This window comes from Mchenga conophoros, linkage group LG3, assembly GCF_057382185.1.
Source record: "Mchenga conophoros isolate Kocher_MC1m ecotype Shallow Benthic linkage group LG3, M_conophoros_male_GT1.1, whole genome shotgun sequence".
Taxonomy (NCBI): Eukaryota; Metazoa; Chordata; class Actinopteri; order Cichliformes; family Cichlidae; genus Mchenga; species Mchenga conophoros.
Genome location: NC_140528.1, coordinates 33,285,517 through 33,304,375, shown reverse-complemented (window position 1 = coordinate 33,304,375; position 18,859 = coordinate 33,285,517). Strand labels below are relative to the sequence as shown.

Below are 18,859 nucleotides of genomic sequence, written 5' to 3'. Positions count from 1 at the left end.
AGCTACAGGTGAGATGATGGAGGAGGACGATGTAGAAGGAGGGGAATTGAGATTGGTAATTGTTGTTGGTGGTGGTTTGGTGGCACTTGGTGAAATGGTGGTGGTGTCATAGACATCTGCAGGAGAGATGATAAAACTGGGTCATTGAATTTATTATAAGCTCAGCAGGTTAGCTTTAAACAGGAAGTGATGTCAGTGTTCTGACCTCTGACCCTCAGAAAGCTCTGAGGAGATGATCCAAACTCATCAGTAGAACACTGACTGATTTTCAGTTGCAAATGGGACAGACATGGCTGTGGGATAGGACAGGGGGAAAGAATGAAAGAAAGAGAGGGAGAGAAAGAAAGAAAACCAAAGGGGAGAAGAGACGGTGAGAAGGGGGGGAAGAGAGAAAAAAAAAAAACAAACAAAAAAAACAAAACTCCTGGGTCACCTGTATGGAGAAAAAAAAACAGAGGAGACAGCAAACAACAAAGAGCAACATAATAAAATAAAAAAAATGCACCATCACAATAAACTAGCTAGCCATAGATATCAATAGTTACTAAATAATAAACGATATTGTGCAACACGCAAGATAAACAGCGCACAGTGTGCTTTGAGGCAGCAGCCAAGAAAGCTGTAGTCCGCGTCTGTGAATACCCATGTGTGCATACCTGTGTGGATCAGCATGCTTGCATTCCAAAGGTTTCTCCATGTAATGATCTGCTAGGGAGTGTGGGGAGCCACAGCCCTGTCCTTTATGGTATCAAGCAGGTATGGAGGAGATCAAAACTCCAGACATCCAGAGGCCCCCAGAACACAAGAGACCAAGGAAGACCCACAGAGGGGCAGCCGCGCCACTGTCCCAGTAAGAGCTAAGGAGAGTCCCAGATGAGGGCTCACTCAGCAGCCGCGGAGCAGAAGCCAGGGGGAGTTGCAGTGACGCGCCCGTGAGCTCCGCCGGCAGCCAGCTGTGCCTGAGTGACCGAGCCCCAGGCCGAGAGGCCGAGGGCACCCCACCCCCGAAATGGCCCGAGCGAGCCCCAATAAGCGGCCGCCAAGGAGTGAGCCGGTGTGTACCCGGACGCCCACCCCCAGATACAAAGAACCACCAACGCACCGACACCTGAGGGAGTCCGCCACCGGCAGGGGAAGTGGTGCAGTGCAGGGATCTCCAAAATCACTTCTTTATCTGAGGAAAAGACCCACAGAGTGATGTAGAGGTGGTATAACAGTCTGCTGTTAGTCTGATGAAATGAACGACTTCATTACCTGATACAGTGATGTTGACTTCTTCACTCTTCTCTCCAGCTTCACCTTCACACCAGTAAACTCCACTGATTGGCTTGAACTCATCAAACAAACAGGATGAACCATTGAACCTCCCGAAGCCCCGCCCCCCTGCTCCACATGACTCAGTCCCACTTCCTGTGTCCCTCTTCACCGTCCATCCATCAGAGCCCAGCTGACCTTCACATGTCAGAGACACTGAGGCTGCTGTGAAGAACTGCTGAAGGTTTGGACTGACGCTCAGAGAGACTGGAGGACAGACGGACAGTTTCTATCAGTGTTTACACTCAGTGTTTGTCCTGGACCATGGTGCACTTCATCTACTCACCTGCACAAACAGTCAGTGCAGACAGCAGCAGCACACGCACACCTGCAACAGGAGGTCAGAGGTCATTTAAAGAAAGACTGAGGCTGCACAGTTTTTTTTTGTTGTTGTTTTTTTTCTCTCAGGAAACTTTTTAATCTCCTGAAGTATCTGCCACAACCTAAGGAGCTTGGAAAGAAAAGCGTCTGGACTTCTTTAAGTTGCTTGAAGACGTTTCACCTCTCATCTGAGAAGCTTCTTCAGTTCTAGGATCAAACGGTGAAGAGACCCACATTTAAGCTCTGTGGGAGTTTCCCACTGAGAGGGACAATGGACCCCCTGATGATCCTCTACCTAATCACATGAGCCAAGGTGTGGTAATGGGTGTGGGTCACAATCAGCCAGGGTTTTACTGCTACTACTTTGTACTTTCTTACTTTGAGTACATTTCATAGTCTGTACTTTTTTTTACTTTAACTTGAGTTAATAAGTTGAATCAGTACTTCATCTTTTACTGGAGTATTTGTGAACACTAGTATTTGTACTTCTACTTAATTATGGAAGGTCTGTATTTTTGCCAGATCTGTGAGCCACGCAGATTAAACTACACAAACACCACCGTGCACTGTAACAGGAACAGGAAGTTATAAAATACCACCGAGACAGCAACGCAGGTTAGCCTGTCTTTTCCTGTTTTCTATACATTTTTTGATCAGATGGCAATCAACGGTAAACATCACAGTGCACAGCATTGTAAACAATGGAGAAGGAACTGTGCATGGATGAGCTTTCATTCATGTGCAGAGAAGAAAGTGTGGGACTAAGAAGCCACCCTTCAAAGGCACAGTTTTTATTTTCAGATTTGCGGCCTGTTTCACTCCCACACTGCTGCTGTTTAAAGGTCATCATGTCAACGGGAATGGGAACTTTAACAGTCAAAACCGTCTGTGGTTGTTTGAATACACTCAGTCCTCTTAATGGAAAATTGGCTGTGAATAGAGGAAGTGAAGACTAGATAAAAGAGGGGACGCAGTCAGAGGACCCTGTGCTTCATGCAGTCAGAGGCTGTGGTTTCCTGACTGAAGAGATGTTTGATGAAAAGAGGTCAAGTCTCTTTTGTTCTTTTGGTCTTCATGTTACTGACACTTAGCTGGGCAGAAAGTTTAATCGCTGACTTAGTCCAGACTATATGGTGACTTTCCTGCAGGATTCCAGGTTAAACTGCTGAGAGTCTGAACCTCTGAGAGGTTTGCAGTGATGATGAGATCGATTTAAACCGAAAAACTTTCATCATGCATGTTTGAAACCATTTTCTATCACTCTTCATACATTTCAGTTAGAACTGTGAGCTCCATTAGTCAACATTAACATCACTTCTTGGTTCCTGCCCAACTTCACAGCCACCAATCAAATGAAACCTGAAAGACATAAGAAGGAGAATGAACTGTTCCTCTCGCCTTGACGAAACTTTTCAGAATTTTTACATGAACTTTAAAGTCAGTAGCTGCGAGCTTGTAACTGCTGAAAGGTTGTTTTCCTGCCATATTGTTTGTTGGAGCTGTGATAAATAAATCGATGATTTTAGTGTTTGACTCACCGAGGAGCAGAGAGACCGGTGCAGTCTTCATGTTGTCTGGATGACGACTGAACGTCAGTCTGAGCAGCAGAGAGACGCCTTCAGCTTCAGCACTTTCCCGTTAACAGTCTTCAGTATGTCACGCTGCTGCTCCATCACAAAGAGGCAGAGCAGCTTCTCCAGCAAACGTCAGTGAATGAGATGTTCCGTTGGGTAATTCAGCTCCGAATCTATAATCCTTTTAAAAAACAAATTCCCTTTTCCTACAAAATGTTAATTGAACTCACATGTAGTTATAAGGAAAAACAGACTGTATGTGTCCAAGTCCAAACTATAAATGTATATCATCACTTTAGCTCCATCTTTGTAGAAGTAGTCGGTTTAAATCTGGTTTTACTATCTTAGAAAACATTATGAGTTGCAGCACTTTATAATAACTAAGAAGCTGTAAAATTAAAGGTGTTGAGGTGGCAGGCAGGATGTAGGACCCAAACGCAGGACCCAGAGACAGAATGATTAACTAAAGTGGCAGCTTTATTGCTGGAGAACATTCAAATAGAAATAGAAGAAAACAAAACTAGAAACTCAAAACTTAAGCCCAAACTAGAAACCCGGGAAACTAGAAAATCAAACCAGGAAAGAGTGAACCAGAACATTACCAGAAGCACATAGAAAACAAAACACAGTACAGTGAGGGTACAACACAACAACTAACAGAGAAACACAGGGCTTAAATACACAAGCAGGACTACGAGAAGATGGGGAATAGGTGGTAACACATCTGGGACAAATCAGGCCTAATGACAGAAGGGAAGCAAAACCAAGCACACTGCACACAGGACAGGGACTATCAAAATAAAACAGGAAACACATGAGGCACAGACTTGATACTGAACAGAGGGAACACAGAGCACAGGGACAGGATTGACAAACTGCAACATGAGACACGACTGAACAAGAAAATCAGCATGAAGACAGAACTAAACCTTGAGTAAACATGAGGGCTACAGGAAGAAAACCCAAGTAGATTAGATTAGATTAGATTAGATGAAACTTTATTAATCCCTCGGGTGGGTTCCTCCAGGAAATTCAGTTTCCAGTAGCAAAGCACCGAAAGAAGTTGCATGTTACAGATACATTAAGGGGAATGAGAGTAAGGATATAAGCATAAATACACCACATATACACATATATAGATACAGAATATACAATATGGATAAATAGGATTGCTCATTTGAGTGAGTATATTTCACCGTTGCTTTCGTATACATGAAGCGGACATACCTGAGTGGCCGCGATCTAATCCTGTTTACATAAAGTAAACCTGCTCCCGAGCAGGTTTACGCTTACGGATCTGTTGCTATGACAGCAAGTCCCGGATGAGCTTCGGAGAACCGAACGATCCAGGATCACGTGAAATCGTCAACAATCAAATCCAGCTAATTTACGTAGCGAGGTACAAAGAACGGACCCCTGGTCTGACTGTTAGCTGAACGTGTGTGCGCAGGTGTGCGTCTCACTCTTTGTGACCAAGCTGGGAGGAGTCTGCAGGTGTACCTGGACTTAAGCCACACCCCCTACCCACCTGGCCTGTTGCCGGGTAACACTCTGCTGTTGTCTGGTTTCCAGAGGAGGCTGTCCAGGTGAGACACACATAGACAGGCTTATAAATGTTTGGACTCTTTATTTGGACTCATTTCCAACAATGTCAGCCCCAATAAAGTTATGGATTATCTTGCATCAACAGGCTGCTGGTTTTCTTTACTCGTTTCAGGTGTTACCAGCAAAATAGTTGTTTAATCATCTGGAAATGTACCCAGATTTATTTATTTAGACAGAGATCTTGACCCCCCAATGTTCAATACAAAGTCACGCCGATGGTTACGTACCTGTGCGGTTTACCTGTGTGTGTGTTTCAGGACAGGAAGTGTGTACTGCACGTACTTACCTGTCAGCTCCATAACTGTGGTCTCCCTGGGAGACACCAGGTAAGTTTACAGGTAAAGTCTGGTTCACGTGTTTGGCGTGCTGTTGTTTATTTGTTTGTTTGGTTTCTATACGCTCGGCCCAGCCTCCTCCTCCTGCTCCCATCATGCACCTGGGTGAGTGGGCTCTGAGCAGTGAGTCACGTGCTCATCGTCGTCTTTAAACTTTATTTTATCTTTAAAAATTTAAGATCGGGTCATGTTTTTATTCCTGAGGCTTTAACTGTGAAAGGGCACATCCTGTTTACATCCTGGTAACAGCTCCGTCTGCTCACACTTTACTGCCGAACTGGTTTGGGGGCGTGGCGTCAAACTGAGGGTTTTCTTCATATTTACAGTCGGTGTGAAAACGTTTGAGTGAAAAGAGAGAAAAAGATGTTTGTGAGGATTCACGTTGTGGATATCTGAGGTTATCAGAGTGTCAGGAAGGGAAACCTGAAGAAAGTCAAAGAGCCGCCCAGCACAGAACAAGCCTGTCAGAGCAAAGACTTCAAAGACTCTACAGGCTGCACAGGGACGCACTGTGAGCTCACAGAGCTCCACGTCTGCAGACACCTTCAGCCACACTGCTGAGGACGAAGACCTGCAGACTGAAACGTCCTGTGGAGGTGAAACGAGAAGAAGATGCAGCTACAACCCAAAGAACAGCGTCCACACAGTGAAGCACGGTGGGGACGCTGTGGGGGGGCCACCACAGAGAGAAACAGGCGTCCTGCAGGACGTTTCCACAGGTCCGAGCCGTGAGTCTGCAGAGACATAACCTCTGTGTCTGTCTCAGGTGTGTGACGGGGACGCTGACGACTTCCTCCTCCACTTCCTGTTGTGTCTGTGCAGCAGCGATGTCATGATTCGGCCGCTCAGCCTCACCTGCAGGAAACACACCAACCAGAGACCAGAAGGTAACCCCACCCTCACCACCCTGACTGCAACCTTCAGAGTCGTGTGTGTGTGTGTGTGTGTTTCAGAGGTGAGGAGGTTCACTTGAGGAGACAGAGAGTTCCTGACCAGACTGGCTCCTCCCCTTCAGCTCACCTGTCTGCACCTCCACCCTGACTGAGCTCCACCTGCTTCGTTCTGACTTCATCTGTTCTACGTGTTCGTACAAATAAAACTTTATTGTTCCTCCTGTCACATGGTATCTCACCTTCACTGACCCTAACGCTGGTGATCAGGGTCAGAGGTCACACGAAGCTCTCTGGGTTTAACCTCACACGAAAGGGGCGTCGCTGTCATCATCACAAAGGGGCCTATAACAGGTCATGTGACCCTTCTACAGGAAGTGATCCCTGTGGGTGGCGCCCACATCAGAGACGTTCTCAGATGGTGATTCATCAAACCTGCACCAGTAAAATCTGACAGTAGAAGGATGATGAGTGAAACTGGTTAATCTGGTGTTTGTGGCACAGAAGGTTTGACCTCCACTGTGTGACACGGGTCAGACTCCAGCTGGGCCTGCCGCTCTCAGCCTCACTCTGAGGAAGCCTACAGTCTGTCACAGTGGAAACTACACCGGGGGACCCCATCCTTGGGGTGGACCAATTTTTGTTTTAGCGTGTTTTGGGGTTTAAAAGCCACAGAGACGCGGTGCTTAGGAAAAATGCATTTCAGCTGTGCTGATGCTCCTGACACGTATAAGACTGGGGAAACCTGCATTCAGCTGGACCTGAAAAACACTATGTCCAGATAAACACAATCAACTTTTGGAGAAAAGTAAAAGATTCTTCATCAGACTAACAACTAAAAACATGACACTTACCTTAACAGTATGGGCTACATCAAATATATTCAAGACCGACAACAACACTTCTCACTGCTGCTAATTTTAACAAAACTAAACAAAAAGTAGAAAAAGGCAATTCACCAAGTCTTGAAAAGTAAAACTGAAAAATAGAAACACAGAATAAAGCATCCATCCAGATCTTTACCACCAACAACATAAAATCCATCTTAATTAAATGGCCAAATTCTCCAATAAATGAGCAATAATAAAGTAAGAAAAAATAAGACATTCAATTTAGGGACGCTCAAATTAACAGAGCGACATTAAACGCACCTCATTGCCTGCCGTAGCGTTCTTCGCAGCTGCACTTCACCTCAAAGGTCGGTTAATACATCGGATTTAACTTAACCAAAGTCCAATTAAAGGAAAATAAACGTTTCTAACAAATACAATGAAGAAGATTAAAATAATTCACTGTCAGTTACTGTCGCTGTGAGTTTGACGAGGTCAGCTGCTTCATTTGGTTCTGCCTAAAGTTCTCTCAGTGATCCAGTGTTTATATGATAAGATACGTGTTTAATGCAGAGAGTTGGAATTACAAGTTGGTAAGAAGCTTTTTAACAAAGGTTTGATTTAAGCTTTAAGTTCAAAGGTGAAAGAAATTTCACGTTTGATGAAGGAAGATCAAGGCTAACAAGGACATAGGTCAAAGGTCAAAATAAGGTAAGGTGAGAAAATATAATAGATATATATAATCAATCAATAAGGTGAAAATATCAGATAAAAGGGTTTTTTTGGTTATAAGGAATAAAGAGGTCAAAGGTCAAAACAAGAGTACTGTTAAATTAAAATTAAAGGGTCAAAGGTCAGATTAAACAGGTTACACAGAAAGGATCGGCAAAACTTAAACAAGGATAAAGAAATAATACATTAAACAAGGAAATAAATTAAAAGTCTGAGTTAATGAGAAATTAAACGTTTAAATCAGGTTAAGAGTTAAATTTTAAGCTTTTCTTAGTTAAACTAAATAAAATAATCAGAATAAACGATTGGAGGAAAAAAGCAAAGATGTTGTGATCAAATAGTTTGTACGGCAGAAAGAAAAACATGTTTCAGTAGATTGTATGTTGGAAACCACAGTAGACACAGTAGACTCAAATCATTGTTACTGAGGAATTCTGCCTTAAACAGTAAAGTGTTCTTTAACAGTGTGTGTGTGTCTGCAGCTGTTCTTTGTGTTGTTGCTGCATCGTTGCCTCAGGGGGAAAGTTGTGTGTGTGTTATGCAGACTAGCAGAGACTGCAGCTGTCAGCAGCCACACACACTTTCTATTCTTCAAATCAAATCACAGTGAAACATGTTCACTGACAGCTCAGCTTCAGCATCGTCTTCATGCTGTGACTGCAGCCGTTCAACTCTGTTTGTCTTTAACCCAAATCATCACAACATGCAAATATAATCATCAAAATGATGTGACTGGAAGGATGCAGCAGTCTGTGCTCCACCTTTCTCCTCCACACCTGCAGGTGGAGAACATGGATGCATGAATCTCTACAGAGTTCTTTGAATATTATCCGTCTCATCAGTTTTCAGTGAACAAAACTCCTCACAGAGCCAAAATAAGCAGTTTGTATCCAACATAACTCAGCTGGACTCTGATGCTCCGTATAACAGCCACACATGAGTCTGGATTCACTCAAAGCATTGAACAAACTTTATTGGAAATGAAGCTTTTGGACATTTGTTCTCTGATATTTGCTCTTCAGCTCGAGTCTCCATCAGTGGGAACATTTCCTGATTCAACTTTTCTTCTGTTCAAATCAAACTCCATGAGAATCAAAGTGTGAATCAGAGTCCTGATGATCAGATTCTATAGAAACATGGAGACTGTAGAGGATTTACACTCAATATGTTCATTTGTTCCCTTCAAGAAAAATCAATCATTCATCCAATAAAATCAGTCATTGATCAGTTTGATTGACAGGACAGATGATCAGAGGTGCAGAGTTTTTACCTCCATCATTAGTACAGGGACAGAAGAATGGGTGGAGTTTGTGAGTGAAGGAGCAGCCAGTAAAGGAGTAGATCAGAGCTGCAGCACCTACATCATAAAAGGAGACCAGACCCTCCTCATAATCCACAAACACCCCCACCTTCTCAGGACCAGGATGGAGACAGAGGGGGACGAGAGGGGAAGCACCAGCTTTGTACTCATTTCCATTTCTCAGCATCACAGTCCAGAAACCATCCTGAGGACTCAGTGTGACTTTTCCCTTCCTGTTGATCGACTCTGTGGCCACTCCTAAATCCCAGTCAGTCTTTCCTTTAACCTGAACCTCAAAGTAAATCTGCCTGAAGAGAAACTCTGCTCTCCTAAAACCATAACACACTGAGAAAATCTCTCTGGGTTGTCTGGAAGTTTCTTCCTCACATCACTATGATAAACTTGTTTTCCATCATCAGACAGGATGAGTTTACGATGAGCTGTATCAGGATCCAGAGTCACATCCACCTCATGCTGCTGCACCCTCTGCAGCTCTGCAGCCTCAAACAGCTTCTTCTTCATGGGTTTCCAGACTGTCTCCTCCAGCTGAGCCACAGCTCTCCCCACAGTCCCCTCATATGATGGTGGATGAACTCTGACCTCTGTCCAGTCCTTGCTGGGTGGAGCAGCTTTCAGGGAGGAGAAGCTTTGGAGGAGGTGGAGGTGGTCTTCAGAGCGTGAGAGCTGCTCCACCTCAGAGCTTCTCTCCATCAGCTCAGAGATTTCCTGTTCCAGATCTTTGATGAGACCTTCAGCCTGTTTCTCTGTAGCTTCCTGTTTGTCTTCGATCTCCTTCATGAGTTCCTTCAGGCGTCTCTCAACAGACTCCATCAGAGCCGTGAGGACCTGAACACCTTCTGCTTTCTGTCTGTCTGCAGCATCTTTACTCATCTTCACCGACTCTGTGATCTCCTGAATCTTCAGTCGTCTCTTCTGGATCATCTGCTGAATCTCAGCCTCTGTCTTCTCCAGCTCTGCCTTCTTTCCTTCATATTCTTCTCTCAGAGGAACAACCTCGTGGTTCTTGTGGTCTAAAACAGAGCAGAGCATGCAGACACATGTCTGGTCGGTCTTACAGAACAGCTGCAGAAGGTTATCGTGCTTCGTGCACATCCTGCCTTCCAGGTTCTCCACAGCATCAACCAGCTGATGTCTTTTCAGACGTTTCAGTGTCAGATGAGGCTCCAGGTGAGTGTGACAGTAGGAGGTCTGACACACCAGGCAGGACTTCAGGGCCTTCAGTCTGGTTCCAGTGCAGACGTCACAGGGAACTTCTCCTGGTTTGGCAGCTTGTTGCTCTGAGCTGCTGCTGCTGGCTTTCTGCTGAGCTTCACGTCTGAACTGAGCCACCATCTCAGAGATGAAGGTGTTGACCCTCAGCTGAGGTCGAGTGTAGAAAGTCTCTTTACACATGGGACACTGACAGCTCTGATTCATGTCCCAGTGCTGACTGATGCAGGTTTTGCAGAAGTTGTGTCCACATGGTGTAGTGACTGGATCAGTGAACACATCCAGACAGATGGAGCACAGAAACTGATCTTCAGATCGCAGATTGCTGGCAGCAGACATGTCTGCACTCTGAGGGAGAAAGAAGAGAAACATTTGATTCAAAATTCTCTTTAAATTTCATTTTACAAAGAGAGAAACAAGCGTCAGTAGTCTGAGGAGCTTGGAGAGAAAAGCGTCTGGACTTCTTTAAGTTTCTACTCATCACAGAAGCTTCTTCACCTCATCCTCAACACGGACCAAGGAATGAATACTGCACTTTTGGAAGAACTCCCTCCCCTGCAGCCTCTTATCGTCAAAGGGACGGAGGTGGAGAGGGCAAACAGCCACAGATTCCTGGGACTGCAGGTTACATCAGACCTGAGCTGGACTCTCAACACTACAGCAACTGTGAAAAAAGCCCAGCAAAGGCTTTATTTCATTCGGCTGCTCAGGAAAGCTGGCATGAACCACCACCCTCTCACCCAGGCCTACAGAGGACTGATAGACAGCATCCTCACCGCAGGCATCACTGTCTGGTATGGAAACACTACACAGACAGAGAGGAAGGCTCTGCAGAGTCAGAAAGTCTGCAGAGAGGATTATGGGAACAACACTTGCATCCATGGACCTGCACATACAAAGCTGCACATACAATCTCAGACACAACAGAGCGGACAGCAGCATCACACACAGAACACGATTCTTCAACAGCTTCTTCCCCACAACTGTCAGACTGACGGCAAACAAAAACACACTGAACACTTAAAATAACACAGCACTACTTAACCTCACTTTGAATGTATCATCGGTTCACTGACCATCGGGCAATACACTCACAACAGACTTGTGAAACAGATCTGTGGAACAAATGTGCAACACTGTGAGTGCGATAAGAGGTAGAGAACTACACACTCTCTGTACATTTTCTTCTTTTTCTTTGTATATAGAAAATAGTACGACTACCCTACTCCGGACTTCATTTCTATCCTTCTGCTTTTTCTGTCTTTATATTGTTAAAGTGTGATTTGACTTGGAAAGCTCTGCACAAGTATTCCACTGTGCATGGACTGTTGGTCCTGTGTGCAAATGTCAAAATAAAAATCTTGAACCTTCAGTTGTCAGAGTAACTGGTGGAGACCCAGCAACACACTCAGACACAAACTGGTTCATCTGAAACACAAACTGAACAACGTCGTGTCTGCTGTACAGTGCAGCGTCCAGATGAACAGGATCAACAGGATGAACATCTTTTTAACAGTCGTTACAAAGATGTGAAGTTGTTTGGCTGACACAGACAAACAGTATCCCACATTCTTGATTTTTAGCTCACAAACACGTCTTATAAGGACTTATTGATCCTGAAATGTTGGAGGTTTTAGCTCTTTAAACAGTAAAGTTACAGGAGGATACAGATAATTATCAGGAAAATGTCCTCGGTTTGTTAAAACGATCCCGTCCGATAACACACGAGAACAATAAATGTATAATTTTCTGTTGTAACCCACAAACTGAACGGTCACACTCATCTTTCATGTTGTCACTAAAACATCACTCCTTCCACGTCTAGTTGGTCGTGATGGAGGCGGAGTGCGTTGGGTCCGCTTTCCCTGCCCAGCCGATGTTCCTGACGCAGGGAAACAGATCCTGTTGGGGATCCCTACCTTGGCACAACACCTGCCATGGTCTTTGCACACTCACCACAGTAAATGCATCATGTTGTCAGCTTTACAGTATCATAGTCAGAGAAACTGGTCAGGCCGCTCTCTTCCAAATGTCTACACTTCACCCTTTTACTGTCAGTGGGCTCAGAGTCCATCTAATGTGGCTCATTATCTGATGCCGTCTGCAGACCAGTGTTAGACACTGAGAGGTTGATGGCTCCGTGTCAGAGCACCGGCCTTAACGAAAAAGTTATCAATCGTTCTTTTCATCTTGTCTCATTACCCACAGCTACATCCACTCCTATCACGCTGCTCACCTCTGCTGCGACGATTCAAACAGCTGGAAAGTAAATAATTTGGAGACGGTGCGTTTGTGTCACAGTGAACAGTGAAAACAGAGACTTTCTAAAACAATGATGCATGTTAGTCATGTGATGCAGGCATGTGACCAATTAAACAAAGATAGTGGAGAGCATCATACAGCAGCAGTTTTGACAGTCCTATTAAAGATGAATATCAGTCTGCACATGCTCCACAGAGCTTTTCTTCAAATTCTTTAATTCTCTCTCGCTTTTGCAACTTTGTACTTTTGTGTTACTCGCAGCAACAACTCCACCTCATTGTTAGTCCATTTTAAAACTCGGTGCTTTTCCTCCACCTTTTGCCGCGACGTTTCAAACAGCCGGAAAGTGAATCAGCGGCAGACAGAAATGAGACCGGTCAAATCGTCTTGCGTTTCACGCATGCGCAGGACTGGAACGTAAGCGTTTTCAGCCGTCTTAATGTGGACGCACAACTCTGTGAAAATGACTGAAAACACTAGTGTGGACGCGGAGCGCTGTTTTCAAATCTATCCGGGCGAGTGTGGACGTAGCCTAAGTGGCACCATGGAGAAATGAGGTGGCGCTCTAGACCCTGATGAAGTGAACAGAGTGAAGATTTGTGTAGAAGCAGGAAGTGTGATCAGCTGCACTCACCACTGTTGCTGAGAGAAACCTGATGGACTCCAGTGAATCTTCTTTTAGAGACAAACAGGACTCGACTGCAGCTCTGCTGCTGCTCTCTCACACTTTCACTTCTGCAAAATGACGTTGAGCTTCTTGTTTTTCAGGTGTTGCTCCGCCTCTTCTTGCCTCTCCCTTTACAGGAATCAGCCGGTCTGTACTCAGTGACTGTGTGCAGCGGGTGGGAGGAGTGAGGAGTGGTGTGTGGGTTCACACAGTAATGACGGCCTCAGGTGATCAGGAGAAACTCACCTGGATTTCCTTTTTCCACAGCAGACTGAGAGCTTCAGGTGGACCCTGAAGGAGGTCTCAGACACAGGTGGTAAAAGTACACACAGTGTGTACTGAAGTAGAAGTACTACTGTTAAAAATACTCCAAGTACTAATTCAACTTCTTTACTCAAGTAAAAGTAAAAAGTACTGGCTGTGAAATGAGAGTAAAAAGAGCTGATTGAAGAACATTTCTAACACGTGTTTATACAAAGCTAACTGAACCATGTGCTGCATCAACGTGATAATAAAATAATATTATTCACTTTGTTTCTGTCTAAATTTGAATTCTAATAAATATTTTAGCTTGAAATAAGTGAAAAAAATCTGCCAATGGAACAAGTTAAAATTCTCTATTTTTTCTCTGGTTTCAAGATTCACTGTCTTGAAAAAAGTTCATATCCGGTTGCGGACTCCCTCAGACGTCGGTGCGTTGTTGGTTCTTTGTGTCCGGGGATGGGCGTCCAGGTACACACCGGCTCACTCCTTGGTGGGTGCTTATCGGGGCCTGGAGCCTGGGGCTCGCTCGGGCCACTTTGTGGGTGGGGTGCCTCGGTCACTCTGGCACAGCTGGCTGCCGGCGGAGCTCACGGGCGCGTCACTGCAACCCCCCCTGGCTTCTGCTCCGCGGCTGCTGAGTGAGCCCTCATCTGGGACTCTCCTCAGCTCTTTCTGGGACAGTGGCGCGGCTGCCCCTCTGTGGGTCTTCCTTGGTCTCTTGTGTTCTGGGGGCCTCTGGATGTCTGGAGTTTTGATCTCCTCCATACCTGCTTCATGCCCTGGAGGACGGGGCTGTGGCCCCCCCACACCCTCTAGCAGATCATTACATGAAGGAACCTTTTAAAAACAAGCGCGTCCATGCTCACAGGTGTACACACGGGTGATCACACCCACAAACTACACCCTTTTTGGCTCCTACCTTAAGGTCAAGGTCAAATTTATTTATATAGCACATTTCAAACAGCCGATGCTGCACAAAGTGCTTAACAATATAAAAATGGTATTAAAAAGCAACAATGTAATACAATAATAACAATAAAAAACAATAATAGGACAGTAAAAGAATTAAAACAATAACTAAACTAATTCAAATAAGACCAAAATGTTTGGGTCATAGTGTGTTAAAAGCCAGGGCATAGAAATCTGTCTTTAGTAAAGATTTAAATTGCTCAAGTGTTTGTGCAGATCCAATATTTAAGGGGAGACTATTCCAAAGTCTGGGACCTGCCACAGAGAAGGATCTATCACCACAGGATTTGAGGTTAGTCCGTGGGATGGACAGCATTAGTTTTGAGCTAGACCTCGTGGTTTTTCCTGGAGCATAGGCAGAGAGGAGCTCAGACAGGTAAGGAGGGGCTCGGGCGTTAAGTGACTTAAAAACAAAAAGTAAAAGTTTAAATTGGATCCTGTAGGAGACAGGAAGCCAGTGTAAAGAAGCTAAAAGTGGGGTTATATGCTCTCTCCGTTTGGTACCAGTTAGCAGGCGAGCAGCTGCATTTTGAACCATCTGAAGATGATGGATGGTGGCCTGATCTAGACCATAATACAATGAATTGCAGTAGTCCAATCTGCAAGTAAGAAAAAGGTGAATAACACGCTCAAAGACATTAGCCGGAAGGTATGGCTTTACCTTGGCTAGCTGTCTTAACTAAAAAAAACAGGACTGAACTACTGCACTCACCTGCTTATTCAATTTAAAAGAACCATCAATATAGACACAGAGGTTTTTTACATGTGTTTTACAATACGAGGAAAGGGGCCCAGAGTGCTGTCGATATGATTAAAGTTGCCAAAAATGACAACCTCAGTTTTATTTTCATTTAGCTTTAAAAACTTTAATGACAACCACTGTTTGACATCATCAAGGCAGCGTAATAAGAGCTGGGGATGGTCTGACCCTGCTTTTAAAGGTAGATAAATCTGCAAATCATCAGCAAAACAATGAAATGAAATGCTGTACCGCGAGAAGATGGAGCCCAATGGCAACAAATAGAGTACGAACAGAGCAGGACCCAAAATAGAGCCTTGAGGTACACCGTATTTAAGAGGGGCTATTTTGGAGTTGTGGGGGCCCATACTGACATAAAAAAACCTTTCTGACAGATAGGACCGAAACCACTGTAAGGCAGATCCTTTTAGGCCAGCATGAAATTCTAGCCGTGATAACAGGATGTCATGGTCGACCGTGTCAAAAGCTGCTGACAAGTCCAACAATAAAAGGGCAGCAGGGCTGCCAGAGTCCAGAGCTAAAAGAATAGCGTTAAAAATCCTTAAAAGTGCTGCCTCAGTGCTATGTAGGGATTTAAAACCAGATTGAAATTTTTCAGAGATCATATAAGAATCAAGGTGTGCCTGCAACTGTAGGTAGACCACTTTCTCCAAGACTTTAGATAGGAAAGGAAGCTTTGAGATAGGCCTGTAGTTGGACAGAACAGTTGGGTCCAGGTTTTGTTTTTTAAGAAGCGGCTGAACTACAGCTTGTTTAAAGCATGATGGGACGCAGCCTGTAGCAAGGGACGTATTAATTAATCTCAGGATAAAAGGCCCAACAGTATTAAAAGTGCTTTTAAGCAAGCTCGGGGGAGACAATCAGAGGGGCAGTGTGATGATCTTAGGTTACTAACTACCGCGGTCAAGTCCTTAAGGGAGACGGGATCAAACTGCTCTAAGACAGCTGAGCACACAGGAGAAAGACTCTGATCTGAGGCAGCAGACAACGAGACAAGGGCCCTGATCAATAGGATCTTGTCATTAAAAAAATGCTAAAATATCATCGCACATACTTGGTGAAGAAGTGACTCCAGAATTATCACATAAACTAAGAAAGCGATTAAGAACGTTAAAAAGTACCTGAGGCCTGTGACTGTTTACTGACACTAAGTTTGAGACCTTAAAGCACACTGTGCGCTGTCGATCTTACGTGCTGCACAATAATGTTTAATATTTAGTATTACTGTTATAGTCACATAGATCATCGTGATGTTGTTTATACTATTGCTCTAGTCTTCCTCTGCTTGTTTTCTTTTTTCTTTCTCAACAGGTGATCAAGAGAAAGGAAAAAGAAAAAAAAGGTGATGAAGCAGATTTTCATCGTGTTTTCTCTCTCTCTCTCTTTTCCTTTTTCTTTCTCTCTCCTTCTGTTAACTTTCTTCTGAACTTTTCTTCTTGTTTTTCTTTCCCGTCCCCGAGTCCAGTCTGGCCTGATTACAATAACTTATAAAAATAACTAATAAAGATCAAATAAACTATGACAATCAAGTGGACCAGTATTGCAAAAGGCCCACTTGGGAAAGTAAATCTGTTGGGCATTTGTCTTGGCCTTCAGACATAATTCTGATTGCTACAGTGCCAGACAGGACACACACACACACACACACACACACACACACACACACACACACACACAAAAGATAGACCTGAAAAGCTCAATTGAAGAAGCAAGTGGTCTCACCAGAATACCTCGGTACTTCATATAAGTTCCTGTTAGGCATAGCAACAAAGAGGAATAAGGATTAATATGTGAGTGGGGCACACAAAGGAAAACTACACTGACCAACATCTGCACCACCTGCATTTACTACAAGAAAGCCTATGACTCTGTGCCTCACACAGGGATCCTGGAAGTGCGCAAGATCAACTGGACTGCAAGGACCTTCATAAGTCACCATCAAGTGCATTATTTACCAAGGAGTTGCTCTGTCCTCACAGCTGTTTCTTGAAGACGTTTCATCCGAGAAGCTTCTTCAGTTCTAGGGTCGAACCGTGGAAAATCCCAGATTTAAGCCCCGTGGGAGTGTCCCCCCAAGAGGGACAATGGCGTGAAAACGGGTGTAGGTCACAATCAGCCAAGGTTTTTGGATGAGTTCATTGTGAACTTGTGCTTGTGAACTTTGGCATCCTCAAAAGAGTGACCTTTGTCCTTTAGATGCAGATGGACTGCTGAGTCTTGTCCTGTGGAGGTGGCTCTTCTATGCTGTGCCATACATTTATGAAGTGGCTGTTGGGATTCCTTAATCTTAGATAAGTAAAAGCCATATCTGAACCATGGCTGAATGAAGGCACCTGTGAAGCCAGAAGAAAGTGTAGAGAGCTGAACGTAAACGGAAGAAGGATGAACTTCAGGTGTCAGCAAATATTACAGTATTACTGGAATTCACATCCTGAAATGACTGCAAATTACAGACCTATTTCCAAATTGAGTTTTATCTCAAAGATTCTTGAAAAGGTAGTTTACAAGCCATGAATATCCATTTTTAGAAGAATGTTGTATTTCGGAAGTTTTTCAATCTGGTTTTAAAGCTTTGCATAGTACAGAATCTGCCCTTTTAAGAGTTTTTAATAATTTTTTTAGGAACTGCATCACATGACTGTGTTATGATCGTGCTTTTAGATTTAACAGCTGCCTTTGATACAGTGGATCATAAGATTTTAATTTGCAGGTTAGAGCAGGTGGTGGGTGTTAGGAGTACTGCACTGCAGTGGTTCAGATCCTAATTGGCAGACCAAACTTTCTCTGTGAAACTTGGTGAGCTTGTATCCTCTGCTGCTTCTTTTCAATGTGGGGTTCCACAGGGTTCAGTTTTAGGCCCGCTTCTTTTCTCCTTATATCTGATACCACCCGAGTATATTTTCAAGAAACATGGGGTTTCTTTCTACTGTTTTGCCGATGACTCCCAGATTTGTTTCCCACTTAAAAGATAAATGGTTTCTCAGTAGACCCTCTGCTCAGATGTCTTGATGAAATAAGGGCCTGGGTGGCTTTGAACTTTTTACATTTTAATGAGCAGAAAACAGAAGTGATGGTTTTTGGTGGCACTTCTGAGACCACTACTATGGATCCTGGTTTGCTGGCGCAGTTTGTTAAACCAATCACCACTAACCTGGGAGTTTAAATGGAGGCAGATGATGAAGTTGAAAGCCAGGTCAGAGCTGTTGTAAAATCTGTCTTTTTTTCATTTGAGACAACTGGCAAAAATAAAGCCCATCTTATCAGAGCAGCTTTTTGAGACAGTAATCCATGTCTTTGTTACATCTAAGATAAGAGATGAGATAAGATGTACCTTTATTAGTCCCACATGTGGGAATTTTCTAGACTCCATTATTGTAACGCACTTTATAGTGGGGTTAGTGATGCATCTGTTAGGCGTCTGCAGGTTATGAAGCGCATCTTTTAACTGGAACAAAAAGGTCTGAGCACATTACCCCCATTTTAATTTCACTTACTGGCTTCCTGTCACAAACTGGTAGTAGGAACTCAAGAGCAGAGCGGTGTGACGTCTCCAAAAACAGTTTATTTACAGCACCAGTGCACGATATATACACTGAAGGGAAAATCCAAACTCCAGGGAATCACAGGGAAGCGCTCTCACACTCGCTCACGTCTTCTTGCCCAAACTCACACACGCTCACACGACAGGGAGGTCAGGAAAGTCTGTAGCAGAGGAAAGGGAAGTCACTCACAAATCACGAATCACAGGTATACTCAAGCACAGGTTCACAGGAGCTGGGAGAATCACTAACGTCTGTAGTACAATC

At 44.1% G+C, this 18,859-nt stretch overlaps 1 pseudogene; it reads right to left on the bottom strand.

Moving 5' to 3' along the window:
- Positions 1-8,782: 8,782 nt before the first annotated feature.
- LOC146578258 (E3 ubiquitin-protein ligase TRIM21-like) lies at positions 8,783-10,474 on the bottom strand (annotated as a pseudogene).
- Positions 10,475-18,859: the final 8,385 nt, after the last annotated feature.